Source organism: Lethenteron reissneri, unplaced genomic scaffold, assembly GCF_015708825.2.
Source record: "Lethenteron reissneri isolate LAM-NWPU_2019-01 unplaced genomic scaffold, ASM1570882v1 scaffold_115, whole genome shotgun sequence".
NCBI classification, from domain to species: Eukaryota; Metazoa; Chordata; class Hyperoartia; order Petromyzontiformes; family Petromyzontidae; genus Lethenteron; species Lethenteron reissneri.
The window spans coordinates 1,372,294-1,397,603 of record NW_026890838.1 but is presented as its reverse complement, the minus strand read 5'-3'; the positions used below and the strand labels follow the sequence as shown (position 1 = coordinate 1,397,603).

At 48.7% G+C, this 25,310-nt stretch overlaps 1 protein-coding gene across 4 annotated transcripts in view; it reads left to right on the top strand.

Moving 5' to 3' along the window:
* The window catches only part of LOC133361616 (zinc finger protein 501-like), a 79,447-nt gene that overhangs the window by 18,314 nt on the left and 35,823 nt on the right, over window positions 1-25,310 (top strand). Inside the window, exon 1 of one of the 4 annotated variants that reach the window (XM_061580577.1) lies at window positions 22,165-22,184. The exons of the other annotated variants lie outside the window; for them this stretch is intronic. The gene's annotated coding sequence lies outside the window, so the exon portion shown is untranslated. Of the gene's footprint in view, window positions 1-22,164; window positions 22,185-25,310 lie in introns of those variants that run through there. 4 annotated transcript variants of the gene reach the window in all.

Sequence of the window (25,310 nt, the reverse complement as noted above, 5' to 3'; positions counted from 1 at the left end):
GGTCGATGGGGGATGTTGCCACCGGCACCAGCATCTCGGTGAGCGGGCCGATGGTGACTGCCGTCGCCAGGATAGCGGCCACAGGTGCGAAGCGGGGGCGCGTCGGTTCTCGTCCCAAGAATGGTATCCGCTCGCCGTTGCTCTCCATGGTGGCGCATCGCTGGCGGGGTTGCACGTTGAGTCCCAGCCGTTCTAAGAGGTCGGTACCTGCGATACACTCGTGACACAACGCACTCGACACGTAGAACTCCTGGGTGCACACCTGACTGCCTATGCGGACCTCTAGGGTGGCTCTCCCCAGCAGCCCCATTCCGGCTCCGCTCGCAGTGTGCAGCGCGCGGTCCGGTGCCTGCAGGTGACGCACGTCGACCCCGATCGCGCTGCAGTGCGCTGCGCTCACGAGCGAGGCCACCGCCCCCGTGTCCAGCAGGATTCGGGTACGCACCCCGTTTACCTCCCCTTCCACCAGCGACGTGGCCCCCGTGATCCCCGCCACCAGCTCCCGCAGCCAGTCGCCAGGAGTCACCGTTTCCGTGGGCGTTGTTGCTGGAACCTGTGTGGAGATCACTCGCTCGCCATTATTCTCATTATCGTCTATTTGTATCGGGACCGCGTCGATTGCACCCCTAGTTGGTCCGCTCACTAGGAGGCGTTGGAGTTTAACCCCCGCGCCTGCCTAGCTCGGGTGATTTCAGGACAGTCTCTCACTAGATGCCCTCGGCGATCGCACATATAACATGCCCGGGGAGGGGGGGCGGTTCCGTAGCGGGTCCCCTGTCCGCTCCCTCCCCCCCCATTACGCCGCTGTCCACCCTCTGCCTCTAGTCGGGCTACCCTCCCAGATAACCCTCCCACCGTGGCGCGTAGGTCCCCCATTTCGGATCGGATGGTCTCAACGGAGGATTGCAGTTGGGTCATATTTTTATTCGTTTCCTCGCGTACCTGGGTTACCCTCTCACCTACTTGGTTTACCTTGTTGTCTATCTGGGTTACCTGGCCGGAGACATCCTTTATACCCGTTTGTATACCGGCAACCCATCCCGGAGTTGTCTCGCGGGACACTGGAGGCTCTCTTTCCCGGCCCCTTACCGTCCTCGCGAGCTCCTGTTCCTCCTCCTCGTCTTCCGAGAGCAGGCTCGCAATGGCGCGCTCTCGTCCCAGCCCCCGGAGCTGCGCGCGTTCGCTGTGAATTCTTTCACACTTACGTGCGCGCTCGACAAGGGCGTTAAAGGGAAGACGTGGGCAGCTCATGTCTGGCTGCCACCACGCCGTGCGAGACAGGTACCGCTGGATTTTCTCGGCGGCCAGTTCCTCAATAACATCAGTTGCGTACCCCGGGCGTGCGATCTTTGTTAACTCGCGCACATCCTCGGCGTAATCACGTAGATCTTCGCCAGGTTGGCGCCGGCGCGCCTCTAAGGCCGATTTTGCTTCCTCCTCGTCACGCGTGCCAAACCGCTGATCGAGTCGGCGCATCAGCTCCTCTAGCTGTGTCTGTGCGCTCGCGGGTAACGCTTCTACAAAATCGGCTGCCCGCCCATCAAGATTCATATTAAGTTGACGTACTGCCTGCGCGTCCGTCCATCCATTAATTTCCTTGGCCCCTAAGAGATTGCGGGCGAATGCCTTCCACGAAGGGGCCCCCCGGCCGGTAAATATTAGTCTTATTTTAGCGTGAGGTAACGCGGGGGTCCGTACCGCTTCCGACACCAATTTGTGGGGGTCGCTAGCCCCCGAGATCCCTCCCTCGATAATGCTAACGGCCGGGCTAGCATCATCAATCGCCCCCCCGCTGCTAAGCGAACCGCTGCTAAGTTCCTCACCCATGGGGTGGGAGCCGTCGCCCGAGGATTCCACTCCACCGCGGGTCCGCGTAGCAGGCATGGTTAATTACGTACGCGCATACCCACACACACAGCTCTGTACGGCACTCACTCTTGCGCTTCTCTGCGCCGCGCTGGCCGCTCACGTTACAATCGCGCACCTGGGGTACGCCGATTACGCACGCCGCGAGCTTACGCACACACAGTACCACACGCGTTCCCACACGCAACCCGCGCGCTCAGCTCCGCGCAGCGCTCACTCCCGTGGCGAACCACTGTGCACACAGCGCACCCACACGCTCACACTGCACGACAAGATCACGCGAGACCACGCTTCGCTATTAATGATTTATTATATGCCACCTGCGAATTGATGTTGAATCAGTGAGTCGACGAGGCTGGCCTATTCCACTAAACCTGTACCTATTCCCTATTTATCGGCTATGATTCTAATTCCCCTTCTTACTCACTGTTAAGTGTCCACGGCGGTCCGCTGATCCTTCTGTTAACCGCGTGCCTCGGTGCGTCGCACGGACGTCCGGGTCGCTGGCTCGAGCTGCGTCTGGTCGCCTGGCGCTGGAGTAAGAGAGCGATTTCCCCTCTGCGCTCCTCTATTTATCCTCCCTACCTCCCAAAGGGGATGCTGCGCTGAACAATGGGCTCGTGCACCCCAAGCCCGCGCACCGCAGTCCCCAGGCGCTGTTGATATGCTAATCAGTGTGCTGCGTGCAAGGCGTAAATCCTAATTACTCCCTTACCCTTCCTACCAATGGGGCTTGCGCGCTCAAGCGCAATTATCCCAACCCTCCATGACTATGCGCAACAGCCCCTGTGACCCCGCTATTCATGCTGTCCCGTGCCTCCCCTGCTCGCCCCGTCGACCCGTGGGAGTGTGTGTGGGGGGAAATGCGCCTCAACCGCGGTGGCCGAATGCCCCACGCCACGACCTACCATATTAAGGCCGGCCGCAGCGCCGCGGTGCCACGTAGCACGGGGAGGTCATCCAATTCCCTGATCGCCGGAAACCGTGAGAATTAATCCCGATAAGGGTCTCTCGGATAAAAACCGGTCGATCAGGTGACCTTCCCTTCCAGCTCTATGGGGGGGGGGGGGTGCGTGCGGGTGTGTGCTTATGTGGGGCGGGTGATGGGGGGCAGTGCGGTGGGGGAAGCCGGGCGGCTCCCTGGTTCGGCAGAGCGGCCCCGTCGTTGTGGCACCACACTTCACAACCACTGGGGAACACATAAAAAAAACTCTGTCAAGTACACTGTTTGAAGGCATTTTAAGTATTTTGAAACTGAAACGCGCATAAGGAGATCTATAAGGAGCAGAAACTACATTAGAGGTGTGAAATTCCAAGTGCCACAATAAGCCCATAGCTTGTAACGCAAGAACCATTAAAAGATTCTAACTTGTGCAAAGACTGTCAGCAAGTCTCGACGTGAAGACGGTGTCGGCGAGGCTGGATGCAAAGACAAAGCGCCAGCAAGTCTGGAGGATCTTGGTGAGGAAATTCCTCAGAGTAAAAATAAAGTGAATAAAAATCAATAAAAAAAACACTAACGTAGACTGGAGCAATGGTTATTAAGCTGGGTGAATGTGTAATAAAAGACTCCGTCAGGCACTGCTGGTCTCCGCTTGTTTTTTATTCAGGTTCTTCTCCGCACACCACTGGTCTCCTCCACGGACCAACGTCGTCTCGCGCGCACACCGCGCATGCACCCTCTTCCATGCCACGCACGTTCCTCCGTTAGCTTCTCCACTCCTCCTCACTCCCCGCTGGTCCTGACAATGGACCAGCGTCTCCTCTCACGTGCCACGCACGCTTCTCTCGCGTGCCCCGCATGCTCCTCTCGCGTGCCACACACGCTCCTCTCGCGTGCCCTGCACGCTCCTCCGTCAGCTTCTTCTTGCGCGCGCCCCGCACGCGCTCTCCCGTTAGTCGCTCCGCTCCTCCCCGCTCCGCACACCGCTGGCCGACGGTGTGCCGAAGCCCCATCAGCCACGTGGCTGATGGCGCGGCGGCCACCCAACGTGGTCCCACTTCTTCACTCCAGCAACTGGCCCAGATCTCGATTTAAAGCTTTCGTGACTACAGGGATTCATCTTCTTGGTTCTTTCGGTAAAGTCACGTAGAATGGAAATAATAAAATAATAAAAATAAAACATTAAATAATTCTCACGACGTTTCGGCCACATCGCAAGCAGACGTCCTCAGGTGAAGAACAGGTCTGTCAGAAAGACAGCGGCAAAGTACCATCATCTTTGAGAAATTAATTTCGTGTGAACCAGCCGCTTTAAAATAATGATCAGCCACGGCAGAAGTATTGGTCCTACAGTGTTTCAAATCTGCCTCATGCTCATGAACACGGTCCGAGACATGTCGTTTCCCCAATGTAACTGCTGCCGCAGATACAGCTTAGTTTGTAGATGCCGGGATATTGCATGTCAGACATCTTGTCCTTCACAGATGGGATCAGATCACGATTTTTTTTTACTGTATTAAATCGGACTGGATCGTGTGTTTGCTCATGATTTTGGAAATATTTTTGGTTACCCCTGCTATGTATGGCATGATGATGGTTTTGATTGGATCCTCAGATGGCTCCTTCCTCACGGTTGGGGTGATGGTTTTGCGGATTGTGTAGTAAGAATATCCTTGAGAGCTTGGTGCACGTGTTTGGGTTCACTAGTTAGGTGTTCATGGTCGGAGCGTAGCGGCGACGACGGAGCTGGTCTTGCGGAAGAAGAACCACGTGGTGAAAGACGAAGGGATGACGACGAGCAGCGACGGAGCCAGGACCCAGACCCCACACTCCAGCCCCCTTCCAGCCCCGAACCTCTGGTTCAGTGCTCCTTATATCTGCCTGGTGCGGCCAAGCTCCACCTCTGGCCACACCCCTTTCTAGAACCTTCTCGACCGAATCCACCCTTAACATTTACCCCAGATACACCCCTTCAGAATGAGGCTTTATGTAATGCAGCTATAACCGTAATTATCCCTTCAGGCTGGCAGGTGTCACCCTATAATTACAGATGTAAACATACTATTGTGTCATTCAAAACGCATGTTGGTGTCATGGCAAAAATTTGCGTTATTCCAAACATCCAGAAATTACATAATAGAGATTCCACATCAATCATCGCTCACTACTGACAGACTCATGTCCACATGCAGGCTGGTGCAGGGCCACATTATGCCATATAGGGGGGATCTGCACTTGCGGGTGCTTTTCGAGTGTTTATGATGAGATATGATACAAAACTCCGAGTTGCAGAGGCGATTGAGCAAGCACCATATGCTAATATTATTATAACATCGTGAATGCTTGGGAGCTTATTGGCTCTGGCTCCTGGTTAGAGATCTACCCAACCCACAGGTCCACAAATAATCGCCCCTCTTACTCTGCAGGTTGAACCTAGCAATTGAGTGTTCAACGTCACATTATTTCATTAAAGGCGAATGAATCTATTGGGGCTTCATAGTCTCAAGCTTACACATCTACCAGGTCTCCATTTGAATTTGTATTGTCTAAGAAGTCCACCCACAGCTCTACTTCCACATAATATACTCTTTGCTTCTTTTGGTAAAGTCACGTAGGTATAAAAATAAAATAAATCACGACGTTTCGGGCGCAACACAAGCGTCCGTTATCAGGTGGGAAAGCATGGCCTGCTGCTGATGCAGACTGTTTTAAAGGTTTGAAATGGGTGTAACCCAAGGGTTATAAAGGAGTGGCTGGGTCTAGTGATGTTAATGTGAGAAATTAGCATGATATTAAAGTGAGAAATTAGCATGTAACTGGGCACGGAAGTAGCTATGATAATGTGAGAGATTAGCATGATGTTAAAGTTAGAAATTAGCCTGTAACTGGGCACGGAAGTAGCTATGATAAAGTGAGAGAATAGCATGAAATAACAGCTGACATAGGCAGGTAGGATGGAAACATCACAGTTAAGACTTTACCGTCCTTCCAATGATTTCTCAGTTTGTACCCATCATCTCGGTTGAAGTTGTGTCTGTGTTTATATATCTGAATGGCTTCATGAACAAATCTCTGAAGGTAGCTGGTCGGTTTGCAGAGTACCTCCGTCTTAGAAAAATCAATTTCGTGTAAGCCCAAAGCGTTAAAACAATGATCGGCAATGGCCGATGTATTGGTCCTACCATGTTTCAGATCTGCAGTCCTAGATATGTCGTTTCGTTTACCCAATGTAACTGCTTCCACAACCACAACTCAGTTTGTAGAAACCAGGGTACAGCATGGCAGGAATCACATCCTTTACAGATGTGATTAAATCACGGATTTTGTGTACTGTGTTGAAACGAACCTGGATCCTGTGTTTGTTTTACATACTACTTGGAGTTGCCTCGCTCTGCATCAGTCAGAATTCTTCTCCTGCTTCACGTTGCCTCCATCGATATGAAGGTCTGATTTTGGAGTTGATTCTTCATCTTCACATTTTACCTTCACTTCTTCGCTCTTCTTCTTGGTTCTTTCGGTAAAGCCACGTAGAAGGGAGATAATAAAATAATAAAAAATAAAACATAATTAAATAATACAATTCTCACGACGTTTCGGCCACAACGCAAGCAGCCGTCCTCAGGTGAAGAACAGGTCTGTCGGAAAGACAGCGTCTGAATGAACACCACCAAGCTTGGCAGCATATATTTAAGCTGGGTTAGTGGGGGAAGAGCGCCTTGACAAATGAATTTGCATATCAACAGATGAATTTAGCATGTTTATGGAAAATGCAGATATGGGATTAGTCACTACTTGTGGAATGCATAGGAGGGGGGGGGGGGCGATCTCAAAGTAATATTATGCCCGTGCTTTATGTAGGATTAGCAGCAACAAAGGGATAAGGTAGGGTTAGCAGTAATAAAGGGAAGGAATTTTAATAGTAAGGAGCTGTAGCAGCCAAACCACCACGTAAAAAATTTAAATATAAACTACGTAAATATCTCTTTGGTTCTTTCGGTAAAGTCACGTATAAAGATAAAATAATAAATTAAATAATAGCATACGACGTTTCGATTGCAACACAAGCAATCATCATCAGGTATAAATGAAATAGCAACAAAAAATCTAACCAGAAAACTATAGACAGACATATAAGCAGACAGATATCACCAAGATACATAGAGAGAGAGTAACACAGGCACAGAGAGGGAGATCGTCTCTGTGGCAAGGCCTTAAATAGACAGAGGGGGGCAGGGGCAGAGAGAGGGAGGGGTTAGAGAAAAAATTAACATGTCAATGGGTACGGCGACGCGTAGTAGTACAGTACGCAAGCTGAACATTAGGAGAGAGGGAGAAAGAACACACGAAATTAAATAACCTAGCAAATTATGTAATTGTTATGTAATACAACACAGAGAGTCGGTCAACACACAATTAACGCATAGCCTGGTCGATTACGTATTTCAAAGATTGCTAAGTTAGAATTTAAGTATGAAAATTCCAAAGAAAAACAAAACATGAAACAAGAGGAACGGAGACACACAGACAGAGCAGAACATAAGAACGACAAAAAAAACGAGTGGAGACAGAAAAAGTACACTAAATACACAGGCAGAGAGAGAAAACAAAAAACCCAGAGAGAGAGAAAAAGAAGTGGTTCAATCTTAATTTTGGAGCTTTCGTGACTGCAGGAATTACTCTTTCTCTCTCATCAATATACTAAATGTACTCTCCAATAAGCTGAACTACTAACAGTAAGTCATACATTACAATTCTATGTCGCAAAAAATATAATATGCCTCCAGCTAAACGTTTTTCTTACATCACACGGATCTACCCCGTACTATATACTGCCACTAGCGGTGAGTTGCCCGGGCGAAAAAGGCAGACATGTAGTTACACACGCAAATCCATTGATACACACACATAGAGTTACACGCACAAATGGACTCGCACATTCATACATAGACTGAACAACAACAACCGCCATTCGCCAGTAAGTGGCGGTGACATCACCACAACGCTTGTGCCAGGCTATGTGCACCTTGAGGCCACGTAAAGTGTCGAACGCCTGCTGGGAGGAGGTCACGGGGCGGACCCAGATGGCACAGGTCAACTGACTGAGACGACTGGCTGATGCACCACCTGTGCCCCCTACTGCGGCAACTTGCTGTGCATTAGCCACCCGGCACTCCGCTCATTGTTGTGAGCGTCGCTCCTCCGCCCTCCGTTGTTGTTGAGGGCGACTGCCTCCAACTGCCCAGTAGCGCCCTTCAGGAGGCTCCTCCACAGAGGCCGATCTTGACACGGCTGGTACCAGTCATCGGCAAGTTGACTCAGCTCCACGTCCTCCTGTACCACATCACTCCATGTCTTCTCTAGCCCGTTCCGGGCAGTTTAGCCCCCTCGATTTGGCCGAGAGATTTGAGACGGACGCCATCCAGACTGCCACTCTACGCCCAACCTTATGGAAGAGGTACGTAGATGACACTTTTGTCATCTGGCCACATGGCCGGCCTGCTCTAGACCAATTTCTCGACCACATCAATTCCATACACCCAGCCATCAGATTCACCATGGAAGTCGAAAAAGATGGCAAGCTACCCTTTTTGGATGTCCTAATCAAAAGGAGACCACCCATACGGATGCTTACCTAAAACCGGATTCCCACCACCATCCATCCCAGAAGAATTCCCTCATCAAGACTCTATATCATAGAGCCCAATGCATCTCCGACCAGGAACACATTTCCAGTGAACTCAAACACGTACGCTAAGCTCTTAAGGCTAATGGTTACTCCGACTACACAATCCGCAAAGCCATCACTCCAACCATCAAGAAGGATCCTGTTGAGGAGCCTTTCAAGACCATCACCTTACCCTACATTGCTGGGGTCACAAAAAAGATCTCCAAAATCCTGATTAAACACAAGATCCAGGTCCGATTCAACACAGTACATAAAATCCGTGATCTGGTACCGTCTGTAAAAGATGTGGTTCCAGACATACAGTACCCTGGCGTCTACAAACTAAGTTGCCTCTGTGGTAGCAGTTACATTGGGGAAACCAAACGACATGTCTCGGACCGCATCCGTGAACATAAAGCAGACCTGAAACACGGTAGGACAAACACCTCAGCCGTGGCAGATCACTGTTACAACTCAGTGGGCTCACATGACATTGACTTCTCCAAGACAGAGGTTCTCTGCAAGCCATCTGACTATCGTGAGAGATTCGTTCATGAGGCGATCCACATATACAAACACAGAGACAATTTTAACCGAGAAGATGGATTCTGGCTTAGCAATCATTGGAAGGACGTAATAAACCATTTCGGATCTTAACTGATTATGTTCACGTTTACGGTGACTTTCAGACCGCGTTTCCACTCACTGGCATTGTATTCTCCGCAGGGAATGGATTCTTTGCTCCGCTGCAAATTTTCCCCCCACGACTCACCCATTGACACGACGGTCAATTGTACAGTGTATAATAACAAATAGTATAACATTTATATGCTTAATACAATGTACAAAGTAATATATAGTATCGTAATTGTATAGTAAACATATAGCAGTGTGATACACATTAAGGTGGGTAGAATAATACATAGTGTTATATTAAAATGTATAAGGTGGTTTATAGCAATACAGTATATAATTTAATGTTGGGTTTATCTATGGCAGTATATAGTACGGTGTATGCTCGTGTGATGTAAGAGAATAAAGTTTAGATGGAAGCATATTATATAATTTTTACGATGTAGAATTGTAATGTATTACTTGATGTGAGTAACTCAGCTTATTGTAGAGTATAGTAAGTATACTGATGGTGCTATGCAGTTTATACTTTTGTTTTTTTTATGTAGTTTATACTTTAGTTTTCTACGTGGTTGTTTAGTAACTGCAGCTACATACTATTAACATTCCTTTCCTTTGTTAATGCTACTCCCTGCACCCTCCCTTGGTGCTGCTGATCCTGCATAATGCATGGGCATAATATGACTTTGAAACCCCCCCGCCCACCTCCTACGCATTTCCCATGAATATGCTAAATTTCTCTTCATATGCACATTCTTTTTTGTTAAGGCGCTCTTCTTGCACCTCCAACCCAGCGTATATATAAGCTCCTAGCGGGGTAGTGTCTCATTCTTCACCTGAAGACGGCTGCTTGCGTTGTAGCCGAAACGTCGTGAGAATTATTTTATTATGTTTTATTTTTATTATTTTATTACTTCCCTTCTACGTGACTTTACCGAAAGAACCAAGAAGATGAATCCCTGCAGTCACGAAAGCTTTAAATCGAAACGAACAAAAGATGTTTAGGCATGCGGTGTCTGGCTATGCGGGCTACATGACTCAGGCAACGCAGCCTTACCTGGCGGAGGAGCTCACCGATGGGACTTAGTCCACATTTTTAAAGGATTTGTGAGCTCCTCACACAATACAGCCTGGTTAAATCCAGGATGGATCGTAGGCAGGCCATTCTAAATGTTTCTAACCGGCGAAGATGTTCCATTAGGGGGGCGCACGCGTAGAGAAGGGAGGGAATGACCGTGGCCAAGAAGACCTGGAGTTTCATGCGGAGCGAGAGACCAGGTAGCTTCCACACGGCGTAACGCAGCCGATGAAAAAATAATGGCGCTCGACTGATTTGGAGTGAGACCTCTGCTGTTAAACCGGAGCCGGTCATGAGCACGCTGGCCAGATATGAGAATGTCGGCAATCTCTCCATAACTGCCGCATCACCAATTGTGAGTTGTGGGGGTGGATTGTTCGACAGTATAAAATACCCAGGCAGGTGCTTCGTTTTGGTGGGGCTGATGGTAAGGCCCCACCTCTTGGTGGCAAAGCTCCAGATTCAGCAGCAGCACATCGAACTCCTCCTCCGAGTGAGCAGCAATTAGCAGATCATCGGCATACATAACGTGGTTGAGCAATAGGGAGCCATCCCTTGACCGCACCCGGGCATCGATCAGCCTCCCATTGTATCTGTAGCAGATGGGAATTATTCCGGTACAGGCATTGAAGGCTTGACGAACTACGTGGTCCAAACATATGTAAAATAATGTGGGAGCCAGAGGACATCCCTGTTGCACCCCAAGGTGTAAAGGGAATGGCTCTGACTCACGGCCACGTAGTTAGACGCGGGGCCGCTCACCATCATGAAGGTCCTTAAGGATGGTGATCAGTGGGTCAGGGACTCGGAAAGCACAAAGAGCAACCCAGAGGCTAGGCCTACTGATGGTATCATAGGCCTTGAGCAGGTCAATAAAGCACACGCATGGACTAAGATGCACACATGGACCTACAGACACGCAAAGAAATGGAGTTACACTGACTAACATGGAGACATGCACACACAGCGACTAACACACACGCACATGGACTGAGACACACACACATGGACTCACACACACAAACACATCGACTTACAGACACACACATATGGACTCACACACACATAGACATGCACTTGAGATACACACACATGGAGTTACACACACATATCGACGTACACACATACAGGGACTTAGACACATACATATATAGAGTGACACACACATTGCCGTACATACACATACACATGTGGACTATCACACATAGTGATCGACTTGAGATATACACACATGGCGTTACATACACATATATGGATGTACACACACACACCGACTCACACACAGTAATACGTGGACTTACACACACATTGACGTAAACACACATATGTGTTACACACACACATATGGACTAAGACACACACACATGGACTTAAAGACACGCATGGCTCTACACGCACACACATATGGACTCAAAGACACACACATTGACAGGCACAGCAATCCCCGATGATGGCACAGCTATCAGTATGGCAGTACTACGTATGAGGAAATAGCGTGACGTGAGCGATGGAAACAATAGAAATGTATTGAAGAAATAATCAGAAATCACAGACTGGCAGTAGAGCGTGGCAGCGTCATAAAAGCGCAGCAAAAAAGGGAAAATTGAGCAACCTAAAAATCCAAAAAGAGTTTTGTGCACACAAACATAATTATTGTAACATGTCAACTTGTTTCATAATGGTAAACAATGAACGTGAGTTGTTATTTGCACGCAATATCTGGCAACGTATTTGTTTAATAATAATAAGCAATGAACGTGATAAATTATCTGCACACAAACATGATTATTGTAATGTTTGTCAACTAATGTGTTTAACAATAGAAAACAATGAACTTGAGTTGTTAGCGTAAGAAGCAAGGAACTTTGTACTTACCATAGGCATGTTGAGGCCTTGTGCCATGCGTAGCCCCCGTCCTGGCCTACATTGGCGAGGCGGCGGAGTTGGCACATTGCCAGGCTAGGGGCTGGGCCGCTACCCCCCCCGCCCCCAGAATCCCCCGGGCGTGCAAGAATAATGCTATGTAAGCACAAAAATATGATCTACGGAGTCTGTACCAGGGGCGGTTTCTTCATTAGGGCGATTGGGCGACGCACCACCAATGTCATTCAACCACAGAGTCACGCTAGCCGTCACTGTGCCTCTGGATATAGACCAATCAGCGTCATGCTACGTTCTGTGGAGTATCGCCTCTTTTTGGGCGATTTCCCTCCAGCTGAGAATCGCCTCGAGTGGTCCCATAGACTTACATTCAAAGATGTTTTTTTTCGAACGGGGGCGCTGCAATGCATTCTCTATGGCTTCCGGGAGGGCTCGCCCTAACGTGCTTACGTCATCATACGTGCTTACGTCATCATACGTAAGCACGTTTCATCCAACAATATAATTTGTCGCCACCTAGTGGAATCTTTAATAAAATAAACTTGAGTGGTTTGTTTTAATAGTGAGTATAGAAACAAACAAGATGTATTGTAAGAGTCACTTTATTTTTCATTAATATTAAAGAAGTGAAGTTGCCTTTACATGCTTAAGCTGTTAATTTATCCATTGCATGGGTGGACCTTATCCTTATCAATCATCCAGACATTTGCCCCCCCTGAGAGATTTTGCAGGAGCCGCCACTGGTCTGTACTATAAACTGGACGCATCGTGTTCGGGGGGGGGGGAGAAAGAGGACATGCCACTGAAAAAATGTCCGCAGCGTGATGTGTGTTGGCGTCACTTGGTACGGTCGATGTCGTGCATTAAGTAAATAATGAATAATAGAAACGGCACAAATGTGTTAATTAAACTACTTTAAAGTTTACGGATTGGAAAACGGAATAACCTATTAGGGCGTGCCGCCTGTCAAATTTTTTTCTACGTTTAGCCCACCGTCCGAGAGCCAAATCCCCCGCAAGCGCGAGCACGCGAAGACTTTTATATATAAGAGAAGACTAGCAGAAGTACCCGGCGTTGCCCGGGTGAAAAATATATTTCTTAATAACCTTACATATATACACATCACTCACGTTCACCACTCACTCTCTCCCTCTCCACTCACCCTCACCACTCACCCTCACTACTCACTAATCACCCTCACCCTCACTACTCACTAATCACCCTCACCACTCACCACTCATCCTCACTACTTACTACTCACCTTCACCACTCACCTTCACCACTGACCCTCACCACTCCCCCTCACCACTCATCCCCACCACTCACCCCTAACCACTCACCCTCACTACTCACCATCACCACTTACCCTCACCACTCACCATTCACCACTCACCCTCACCACTCACCCTCACCACTCACCCTCACCACTCACCATCACCATAAACCATAACCACTCACCTTCACCACTAATCCTCACCCCTCACCACTAACCCTCACCCTCACCACTCACCCTTACTACTCACCACTCAACGTCACCACTCTTCGTCACCACTCACCCACACCACTCACCATCACCACTCACCCTCACTACTCACCATCACCACTCACCCTCACTACTCACCCTCACCACTCACCCTCACCACCACCAATCACCCCTCACCACTAACCCTCACCACTCACCCTCACCACTCACCACTAACCCTGACCCCTCACCACTGACCACTCACCCTCCCCACTCACCCTTCCTACTCACCACTCAACCTCACCACTAACCCTCACCCCTGACCACTCACCCTCCCCACTCACCACTCACCCTTCCTACTCACCACTCAACCTCACCACTCACCCTCACCACCCACCACTCACCCTCACTACTCACCCTTCCTACTCACCACTCAACCTCACCACTGACCACTCACCACTCACCCTTACCCTCACCACTCACTCTCACCACTCACCCTTACTATTCACCACACATTCTCACCACTCACCCTCAACTTCAACACTCACCCTCACCACTCACCATCATAACAAATCCTAACCACTCACCCTCCCCACTCACCCTCACCACACACCCTCACCACTTAACCTCACCACTCAACTTCACCACTCACCCTCACCACTCTCCCTCACCACTCACCGTCACCACTCACCACTCACCCTCACCACTCACCACTCACCACCCACCCCTCACCATCACCACTCACCCTCACCACTAACCCTGACCCCTCACCACTGACCACTCACTACTCACCCTCACCACTAACCCTCACCATCACCACTCACCCTTACTACTCACCACTCAACCTCACCACTCTTCGTCATCACTCACCCTCACCACTCACCCCTCACCACTCACCCATCACCCTCACCACTCACCCTCACCACTCACCCCTCACCATCACCACTCACCCTCACCACTCTCCCTCACCACTCACCACTCACTCTCACCATTCACACTCACCATTCAGCCTCACCACTCACCCTCACCACTCACCTTCACCACTCACCACTCACCGTCACAACCACCACTAACCCTCACCACTCACCCTCACCACTCAACCTCACTACTCAACCTCACCCTCGCTACTCACCATTCATCCTGACTAATCACCACTGACCAATCACCACTCACCACTCTCCACTAACCCTCACCACTCAACCTCACCACTCACCCTCAAAACTAACGACTCTCTCACCACTCACCCTCACCACTCAGCACTCACCACTCACCCTGACCACTCACGCTCACCACTCACCCATCACCACTCACAACTGCCACTCACCCTCACAACAACCACTCACCCTCACCGCTCACCACTCACCCTCACCACTCACCCTCACCACTCACCCTGACCACTCACCCTCACTACTAACCCTCACCACTCACCCTTACCACTCACCCTCACCACTAACCCTCACCATCACCACTCACCCTTACTATTCACCACTCAACCTCACCACTCTTCGTCACCACTCACCCTCACCACTCACCACTCACTCTCACCATTCACCCTCACCATTCAGACTCACCACTCACCCTCACGACTCACCCTCACCACTCACCACTCACCGTCACAACCACCACTCACCCTCACCACTCAACCTCACCACTCAACCTCACCCTCACTACTCACCATTCATCCTGACCAATCACCACTGACCAATCACCACTCACCACTCTCCACTAACCCTGACCACTCAACCTCACCACTCACCCTCAAAACTAACGACTCTCTCACCACTCACCCTCACCACTCACCACTCACCCTCACCACTCACGCTCACCACTCACCACTCACCCATCACCACTCACAACTGCCACTCACCCTCACAACAACCACTCACCCTCACCGCTCACCACTCACCCTCACCACTCACCCTCACCACTCACCCTTACCACTCACCCTCACCACTAACCCTCACCATCACCACTCACCCTTACTACTCACCACTCAACCTCACCACTCTTCGTCACCACTCACCCTCACCACTCACCCCTCACCCTCACCACTCTCCCTCACCACTCACTCTCACCATTCATGCTCACCATTCAGCCTCACCACTCACCCTTACGACTCACCCTCACCACTCACCGTCACAACCACCACTCACCCTCACCCCTCACCCTCACCACTCAACTTAACCACTCAATCTCACCCTCACTACTCACCATTCATCCTGACCAATCACCACTGACCAATCACCACTCACCACTCTCCACTAACCCTTACCACTCAACCTCACCACTCACCCTCAACACTCACCCTTAAAACTAACCACTCTCTCACCCTCACCACTCAGCACTCACCCTCACCACTCACCTTCACCACTCACCCTCACCACTCACGCTCACCACTCACCACTCACCGCTCACCTATCACCACTCACAACTGCCACTCACCCTCACCACTCACCACTCACACTCACCCTCACCACTCACCACTCATCCTCAGCAATCACACCCTCACCAATCACCACTCACCCTCACTGCTCACCCTCACCACTCACCACTCACGCTCACCCTCACCCCTCACTAATCACCACTCACAACTGTCACTCACCCTCACCACTCACCCTCACCACTCACCCTCACTACTCACCACTCATCCTCACCAATCACACCCTCAACAATCACCACTGACCCTCACCACTTACCACTCACCCTCACCACTCACTACTCACCCTCACCACTCACCCTCACCATTCACCCTCACCACTCACCCTCACCACTCTCCCTCACCACTCACCAGTCACGCTCACCACTGACGCTCACCACTCACCCTCACTACTCACCCTGCCCACTCACCACTCACCCTCACTCACCTCATTGCTCACCACTCACCCTCACCCTGACCACTCACCACTCATCCTCACCAATCACACCCTCACCAATCACCACTCACCCTCACCTTCACCACTCACCCTAACCACTCACCCTCACCACCATCACTCACCCTATTCCCGTTTTTAAAAAAAACTTGCTTACGTGTCGCCAAGTATGCTTAACATTTCTTACAGACACACACATTCACTAATTTAGATTTTGACATTACACATACAAAACGTCAGCTTGTACTACTGTCATGATAGCAGGTATCACCACCACAGTGATGGTGAGTGGTGAGGGTGAGTGGTGAGCGGTGAGGGTGAGTGGTGAGGGAGAGCGGTGAGTGGTGAGGGTGTATGGTGAGTGGTGAGTGGTCAGGGTGAGTGGTGAGGGTGAGTGGTGAATGGTGAGGGTGAGTGGTGAGGGTGAGTTGTGAGAGTGGTGAGTGGTGAAGGTGAGGGTGAGTGGTGAGTGCTGAGGGTGAGTGGAGAGGGTGAGTGGTTAAGGTGAGTGGTGAGGGAGAGTGGTGAGGGAGAGTGGTGGTGGTAAGGGTGAGGATGGTTGGTGATGGTGAGTGGTGAGCGTGAGTGGTAAGGGAAAGGGGTGAATGGTGAGGGTGAGTGGTGAGGGAGAGTGGTGAGGGTGAGTAGTGGTGGTGAGGGTGAGTAGTGAGTGATGAGGGTGAGTGGTGAGGGTGATTAGTGAGTTGTGAGGGTGAGTGGTGAGCGTGAGTGGTGAGGAGTGAGGAAGAGTGGTGAGGAAGAGTGGTAAGGGTGAGTGGTGAGCGTGAGTGGTGAGGGAGAGGGGTGAGCGTGAGTGGTGAGGGTGAGTGGTGAGGGTGAGTGGTGAAAGTGAGTGGTGAGAGTGAGGGTGAGTGGTGAGAGGTGAGTGGTGAGAGGTGAGTGGTGAGGGTGAGTGGTGAGGGTGAGAAGTGAGTGGTGAGAGGTGAGTGGTGAGTGGTGAGAGGTAAGTGGTGAGGGTGAGTGGTGAGGGTGAGTGGTGAGGGTGAGAAGTGAGTGGTGAGAGGTGAGTGGTGAGAGGTGAGTGGTGAGAGGTGAGTGGTGAGGGTGAGTGGTGAGGGTGAGAAGTGAGTGGTGAGAGGTGAGTGGTGAGAGGTGAGTGGTGAGGGTGAGTGAGACACACGCGGTGAGGGTGAGTGGTGGTGAGTGGTGGTGGTGAGGGTGAGTGTTGAGGGTGAGTGGTGGTGGCGAGGGTGAGTGGTGAGGATGAGTGGTGGTGGTGAGGGCGAGGATGATTGGTGAGGGTGAGCGTGAATGTTGAGGGAGAAGGGTGAGTGGTGAGGGTGAGTGGTGAGAGAGTGGTGAGGGTGAGTAGTGGTGGTGAGGGTGAGTAGTGAGGGTGAGTGAGTGGTGAGGGTGAGTGGTGAGGGTGAGTGGTGAGGGTGAGTAATGGTGAGTGGTGAGTGTGAGTGGTGAGTGATAGTAAGTGGTGAGTGGTGAGGGTGAGTGAGGGAGAGTGGTGAGGGAGAGTGGTGAGGGCGTATATATTTTTGCCTATGATGACAGCAGTACATGCTGACGTTTTGTATGTTAAATGTAAAAGCAAAATGTGAGAATGTGTGTGTCTGCGACACGCAGTTTGTTAAAAAAGGGAATAGGGCGATTCTAAAGTAATCTACAACCCTGGATTCCTTCGCAACGATTGCAAAGAATCGCTTCTTTTCGCGCTTGGGCTACATTTTTAATTACAGAGTTTTATTTGCATTGGTATGTTATGTTGAAAGTTTTCAGGAGTTTTTAATTATATTTTTGCCCCGGTCAACGCCGGATATTTCCCATTCGTAGCAGTTTATATTGACTCTCTAATCAACTTATTTTAAATGGGAACAGGGCGATTCTAAATGAATCTACAACCATCGATTCCGTTGCGCGATTCAGAGAATCGGGTTTAAAAGTAATTACACAGTTGTATTTTCATTGGTATATTTATGTTTTGTATTTTTCAGAAGTTTTTAAATGTATTTTTCCCCCGGGCAACGCTGGGTATATCGAGTTTATAGCACAAAGTGCTCGCCTGACACGTGTGGGGTGTCGAGGCCTAGTACCGTGCAGAGCCTCCGGCCTCGCCTAGATTGCCCAGCCGGCCGAGGCTGGGTATTTGGGTCGCCTCCCCCCCCCCCCCCCCCGCGCTAGAATAATACTGTCTAATCGCTATAATTGTATTATCTGCAGACCCTATAATAGTAATTGCGCACACTGGAGTGGGGGGGGAGTGAAGAGGACGTGAAACTTTGATGTATTTACCTCAGCGTCGCGTGTTAATGCGTGTGCATATTTTTAACGGGAATTAAAAATTGCGTCCACCCCGCAGCGAAGGCGTTGCTACCCGTTGCCAGGGGCAACCGCCGTGGTCCGCGCCGGTCGGCAATATTAAATAAATAAATAAAGAGGAATCGCACTAAATCGATAATCGGACCGATTTAAAGGCGACGGACGAAAAATCGGAAATGCCTAAGTTCACCGCGGGGCCGGGGGCGTGCCCACCTGCAAAAATTTTTCTTCCTAAACCCCACGGCCCGAGCGCCAAATCCCTCGAAAGCGAGCGTACACAGAGGGACAGACGGACAGACGGACAGACAAAAAGTGACGTTTATAGGTAAGAAGATAGACAAATCCAACATTAAATTATATACTGCATTACTATACACCACCCTTAGACTATACATTGTATTATTCTACCCACCCTACTGTATACCACACTGCTGTATATTCACTATACAATTACGATACTATATTACCTTATACATTATATTAAACATTACACTTTTATACTATTTCTTATTATACAATCTGCTATACACTATACCATTGACCGTCGCGTGAAAGGTACTAAGAGGAAGCAACGAAATATGTCAATGGGAGAGTGGTGAAATGAGACTTGCAGCGGAGCAAAGACTCCATTCCCTGCCAGTGAGTGGACTGTGATCTGAAAGTCACCGTAAACGTGAACACAATCAGTTAAGATCCGAAATGGTTTATTAGGTCCTTCCAATGATTGCTAAGCCAGAATCCATCTTCTCGGTTGAAATTGTCTCTGTGTTTGTATATGTGTATCGCCTCATGAACGAATCTCTCATGGTAGCCAGATGGCTTACAGAGAACCTCTGTCTTGGCGAAGTCAATGTCATGTGAGCCAACTGAATTGTAGCAGTGATCTGCCACGGCTGAGGTGTTTGTCCTACCGTGTTTCAGGTCTGCTTTATGTTTACGCATGCGGTCCAAGACATGTCGTTTGGTTTCTCCAATGTAACTTCTACCACAGAGGCAACTTAGTTTGTAGACATCAGGGTATTGTATGTCTGGAACCACATCTTTTACAGACGGGACCAGATCACGGATTTTATGTACTGTGTTGAATCGGACCTGGCTCTTGTGTTTATTCAGGATTTTGGAGATCTTTTTTGTGACCCCCGCAATGTAGGGTAAGGTGATGGTTTTGAATGGCTCCTCAACCGGATCCTTCTTGATGGTTGGAATGATGGCTTTGCGAATTGTGTAGTCAGAGTAACCATTAGCCTTAAGAGCTTGGCGTACGTGCTTGAGTTCACTGGCAATGTGTTCCTGGTCGGAGATGCATTGGGCTCTATGGTGTAGAGTCTTGATGAGGGAATTCTTCTGGGATGGATGGTGGTGGGAATCCGGGTTTAGGTAACCATCCATATGGGTAGCTTTCCTGTAGACAGAATGGGTCATTGAACCATCAGGTCTCCTTATAATTAGGAACATCCAAAAAGGATAACTTGCCATCTTTTTCGACTTCCATGGTGAATCTGATGGCTTGGTGTATGGAATTGATGTGGTCGAGGAATTGGTCTAAAGCAGGCTGGCCATGTGGCCAGATGACAAAAGTGTCATCTCTTCGATTTAAAGCTTTCGTGACTGCAGGGATTCATCTTCTTGGTTCTTTCGGTAAAGTCACGTAGAAGGGAAGTAATAAAATAATAAAAATAAAACATAATAAAATAATTCTCACGACGTTTCGGCCACAACGCAAGCAGCCGTCCTCAGGTGAAGAACATGTCTGTCGATAAGACAGAGTCTAAATGACACGTCTTCGGCATGGAGTGTCTATTATAGCTGTGAGGGAGGAGGAAGAGAGCCTTGACAAAAGAATTTGCATTTGAACAGGAATTTAGCATATTTATGGGAAATGCAGGAATGCGAATAGTGCTAATTGTGAAATGCGTGGGAGGTGGGCGGGGCGTTTTCAAAGTCATATTATGCCCATGCATTATGCAGGATTAGCAGCATCAAAGGGAAGGGGCAGGGGCAGCACCAACAAAGGGAAGGAATGTGAATAGTATGCAGCTGCAGCAACCAAACAACCACGTAAAAAACTAAAGTATAAACTTCATTCAGACGCTGTCTTTCCGACAGACCTGTTCTTCACCTGAGGACGGCTGCTTGCGTTGTGGCCGAAACGTCGTGAGAATTGTATTATTTTATATTTTTATCATTGTATTATCTCCCCTTCTACGTGACCTTACTGAAAGAACCAAGAAGATGAATCCCTGCAGTCACGAAAGCTTTAAATCGAAATTTACTGCTCTTCACTGGCACTTCTTCACTTTCACCTTCGTCTCTTCACATTTCACCGTGATACTTTTAAAGTGTACATGCTGAGATTTTCTTCTGGTTCTTGTTTCAAGAGGGATGATTGCAGCACTTTAACTTTGACAAGTCGATTTCAGACTTCACTCCTTGGGGATCTGCTGATGCCTGTGTGTTATCTGGTGTCTTCGAAGATGTGATCCTGAATGTGCGAACGCTTTCCTGTACAGAGTGCACTTGAAGAGTTTCTCTCCTATGTGTGTTCTCTGGTGTTTCTTAAGAGCAGATTAATCTGAAAATGCCTTCCCACACACGCACTGCACTTGAAGGCATTTTCTCCTGTGTGTGGTCTCTGGTGGCTGACTTTATTAATCCCTAAGTGGCCGCCCATAAATTACGTCACGCGATTTTGGACGGTTTTTTACCCCCCCCGCCCCCATCGTCACACGGCATCACAAAAAGTCAGACCCCCCCCTCAAATATGACATCACAAAGCTCTGCCTCCCCCCACAACATAAAACACGCTTCAAATCGCTTTAAATTATTGTCATTGTAGTGCGTATTTAATGTGGCGCTGCACTGTGATGTAGGAGAAAACATTTGTTAAAAGTCTATTTAATAAATGTTTTAAGTAAAACGTCTTGTCTATATTTATTTAAAGTTGCGCATTTTGATGTGACGTCACATTTCTGACCTGCCCGTCACACATCGTGACAAATGTCTGACCCCCCCCCCCCTAGGTGCGTGACGTCATTTATGGACGGCTTCGATGTGCACGTTAAGGCCACGTGAAGTGTCGAACGCCCGCTAGCAGGAGGTGACAGGACAAACTCAGGTGCGATGGGTCGACTGAGATGACTGGCCGATGCACCACCTGTGCTCCCTACTGTGCCAACAGTGTACACACACACACAGTGGACACAGTTTGTACGCACACACAGTGGACACAGTTTGTACACACACAATGATGTTCACGTTGTTGTTGAGCTCATGCACCCAAGGGGTCAATGTTCAAGAGAGGGAGCAATGTAATAGGAATCTTAATACACTTGAACTCTAACCTCGTTCGATGACATCACCACTGCATTACCTCATCAGAGCGAAACGCGAGGGGGAGGTGTACCCTGCTAGTGACGTCATGTCACCTCGTGCTGCCGCGTGACGTCACGAGATACCAGGAAGCTGCCTATCCGCGCGCGCGCTCACTGAGATCCGTGGTGAGAAGTTCACATCGTGGTGGTTGTTGTTGTTGTGGTTGTTGTTGTTTACCCAGGTAGAGCCTCGCTCCTCTCGTAGGGATATCAATTGAGGAGCAACGAGTATGGAATCGATGTCCAGGTTGGAACAATGCAACGCGGGGCCGAGACATGTGGGGCCTTGCCTCCTGCCCTCGCCAGATTGCATTTGCTTTAATTCTCTGCTTAAGTTTAATTTGTCTTCACCTGGCTCACTGCTTTGAAACTTTGCATCTTTTCATTATTTATACAGTTTTATTTTTTCAGGCCAAGCCCACTTGAACTATTCCGCTCTCTTTCAGAAGCGACCTGCCCACAACAAAGTGGATTATCAACGTGTGGAAATGAATATCGGTCAATGTGGAGTTTAGTGGAGCATGTCTTTCCACAGCAATAGGACTTGCATCTTGGTGTTGATGACATTTTTGCAGTGCTGGTGAGCCTGTCTAGTATTGTCAGACATGCAAGTAGATCTGTGGTAATATAGGTAGGTCATTAGCTAGTGGCAGCAGACTGCCAATGCGATTATGTACCTGGCCCTGCACTTTAAATGTGGGCATGTAGCCAGATGTCGTGATGAGTTGGTTGGTGCCAAAATATCGAGCTTCGGCATTGGCTTGCATCGATAGTGTTGGCAGGTATAAATACATGAATAGGCTCGGGATGGTCATTAATTGCAGTAACTGCAAGAAGTAGACATGGAACCAATGGCAGGAAATTATTTGGCTGTAGGTGCAGCCATGGCAGCACTGGCAGCATGCTGTCTTGTTTCTTGGTGTTCAGGAGTGGCATTATCATTAGGTGCAGACACCCTGGCAACATGCTCTTCTTAGTGTTCAGGAGATTCATTAGCTGTAGGTGCAGCACAGGCAGCATGCTGTCTAACTTTGTGTTAAGGAGTTTCATTATTTCTAGGTGGAGCCATTGCAGAACTTGTACCAATCGCATAAATGATTGTAATCGGCTTTGAAGAGAAGCGCACGTTTTCCGCTAGGAACAGTATAGGTGGAGGTTAAAGTTAATAAGCATGAAGAGTAAATAGTGAGTGTGTGAGTGAATGCAATATAAATTCGTAGGTATAAAATGAATGAAATCACGACGTTTCGATTGCAACACAAACAGTCATCATGATCAGGTGGGAAAACCACAGCAAGAATTTTTTGGCTGAAATGGGAGAGAGAATTGCCATGGTAAGAGGTTATATAGGTAAGAAAGGGGGGAGGAGCAAGGGGGCGTGGAGAGGGTTGGTTGGTGGTGTGGGGTAGGGGGAGGGCGAGCGCTGCGTGGTATAGTAATACCCGGCAGATATGATAGATGACAACCAATACAAAGCAGTTAGGGTTTTACCTCGTTAATAACATCTTTCCAACGATTGCTCAATTTGTATCCATCTTCTCGGTTGAAGTTACGTCTATGTTTATATATCTGGATGGCTTCATGAACAAACCTTTGATAGCCCGATGGTTTGCAGAGTACCTTGGTCTCGGGGAAAACAACAATATCATGCGAGCCCATAGCGTTATAACAATGATCAGCCACGGCAGAGGTATTGGTTCTACGATGTTTCAGATCTGCCATGTGTTCGCGAACACGGTCTGAGATATGTCGTTTCATTTCCCCAATGTAACAGCCACCACAGGTGCAACTTAATTTGTCAACTCCAGGATATTGCATGTCAGGAATGACATCCTTCACAGATGGGATTAGATCACTGATTTTGTGTAATTTATTTGGACCTGGATCTTGTGTTTGTTTAAGATTTTGGAAATCTTTTTGGTAACACCTGCTATGTATGGTAACATGATGGTTTTGATCGGCGTCTCAGTGGGTTGTTTCTCCATGGTTGGAGACGCAGCTTTGCGAATAATGCGGTCCGAGTATCCATTCATCTTGAGGGCCTGGTGTACGTGTTCCAGTTCACTGGCTAGGTGGTGTTGGTCAGGAATGCAGTGGGCCCTATGGTGTAGTGTTTTGATGAGGGAATTTTTATGTGCCGGGTGGTGGTGGGAATCAGGTTTCAGATAGGAATCTGTGTGGGTGAATTTCCTGTAGACAGAGTGCCCCAACAAGCCATTCGGCCTCTTCTCAAACAAAACATCCAGGAATGGTAGCTTACCATCCTTCTCCACTTCCATGGTGAATTTGATGGATGGGTGTATGAAATTAATGTGGTTGAGAAATTGGTTCAATGCTGGCAGGCCATGTGGCCAAATGATGAAAGTGTCATCTACATATCTCAAGGAAGGACATAGGGTGGATGTCTGGATGGCATCTTTTTCAAATTTCTCCATGAAAAAATTCGCTATCACTGGTGATAAGGGGGGACCCATGAGGTACCTTCATTTTGTTTGTAGAAAGTACCATTCGAGGTGAAGTAAGTATTGGTAAGGCAGTGCCTAACCAGAGTAGGAACATCAGGATTCAGTCCATGTTGGACTCCATCTTCAATTATTGCTAAGGTGTCAGGCATATGAACCTTGGTGAACAGAGAGACGACATCAAAGCTGACGAGAAAATCATCTGGGGACAGTGAAATGCACTTGATTAGAGAGACCAAGTGAGCTGAGTTACGTACTGATGAGGTAGTCTTGCCAGTGAATGGAAGCAAGGTATCAGACTGAAAATGGGCCTGTTTGTAGGTAGGTGAGTTGATAGTGGAAACGATCCTGATGTTCCTGCTGCTGTATTTTCTGTCTATTGACTACAGCAGAGGTGGATGGATTTTCAACAGAAACTAGATCTCTGCACTCTTAATTAACGCCTATAGTACCATAAAGAGGCTTGGGGCTCCGGGTAGTTATTTGATTAAATAATCAATGCCTCTGCTCACATTTAAAGATTTGTTTGATTTTGGGCAGCCCCATCTAAAATTGCGTGACCAGGAGTCGGAGCCATTTCCTGTTCAACTTGGCTTGTGACAGAAATTCACTCTGGCCCCATGCATTACATTACATAGCAGCTCAATAACTATGTAGTTTGAGAAGATCCCAATGTTCATTTCAAAACCATTGCATTCGTTAGGGTTACAATCATACACGAATCGATGCCTGGTTATAGTTAAAGGATCGTTCCCTGCTGGTCAACCATGTTACATCTGCTGATGATCTG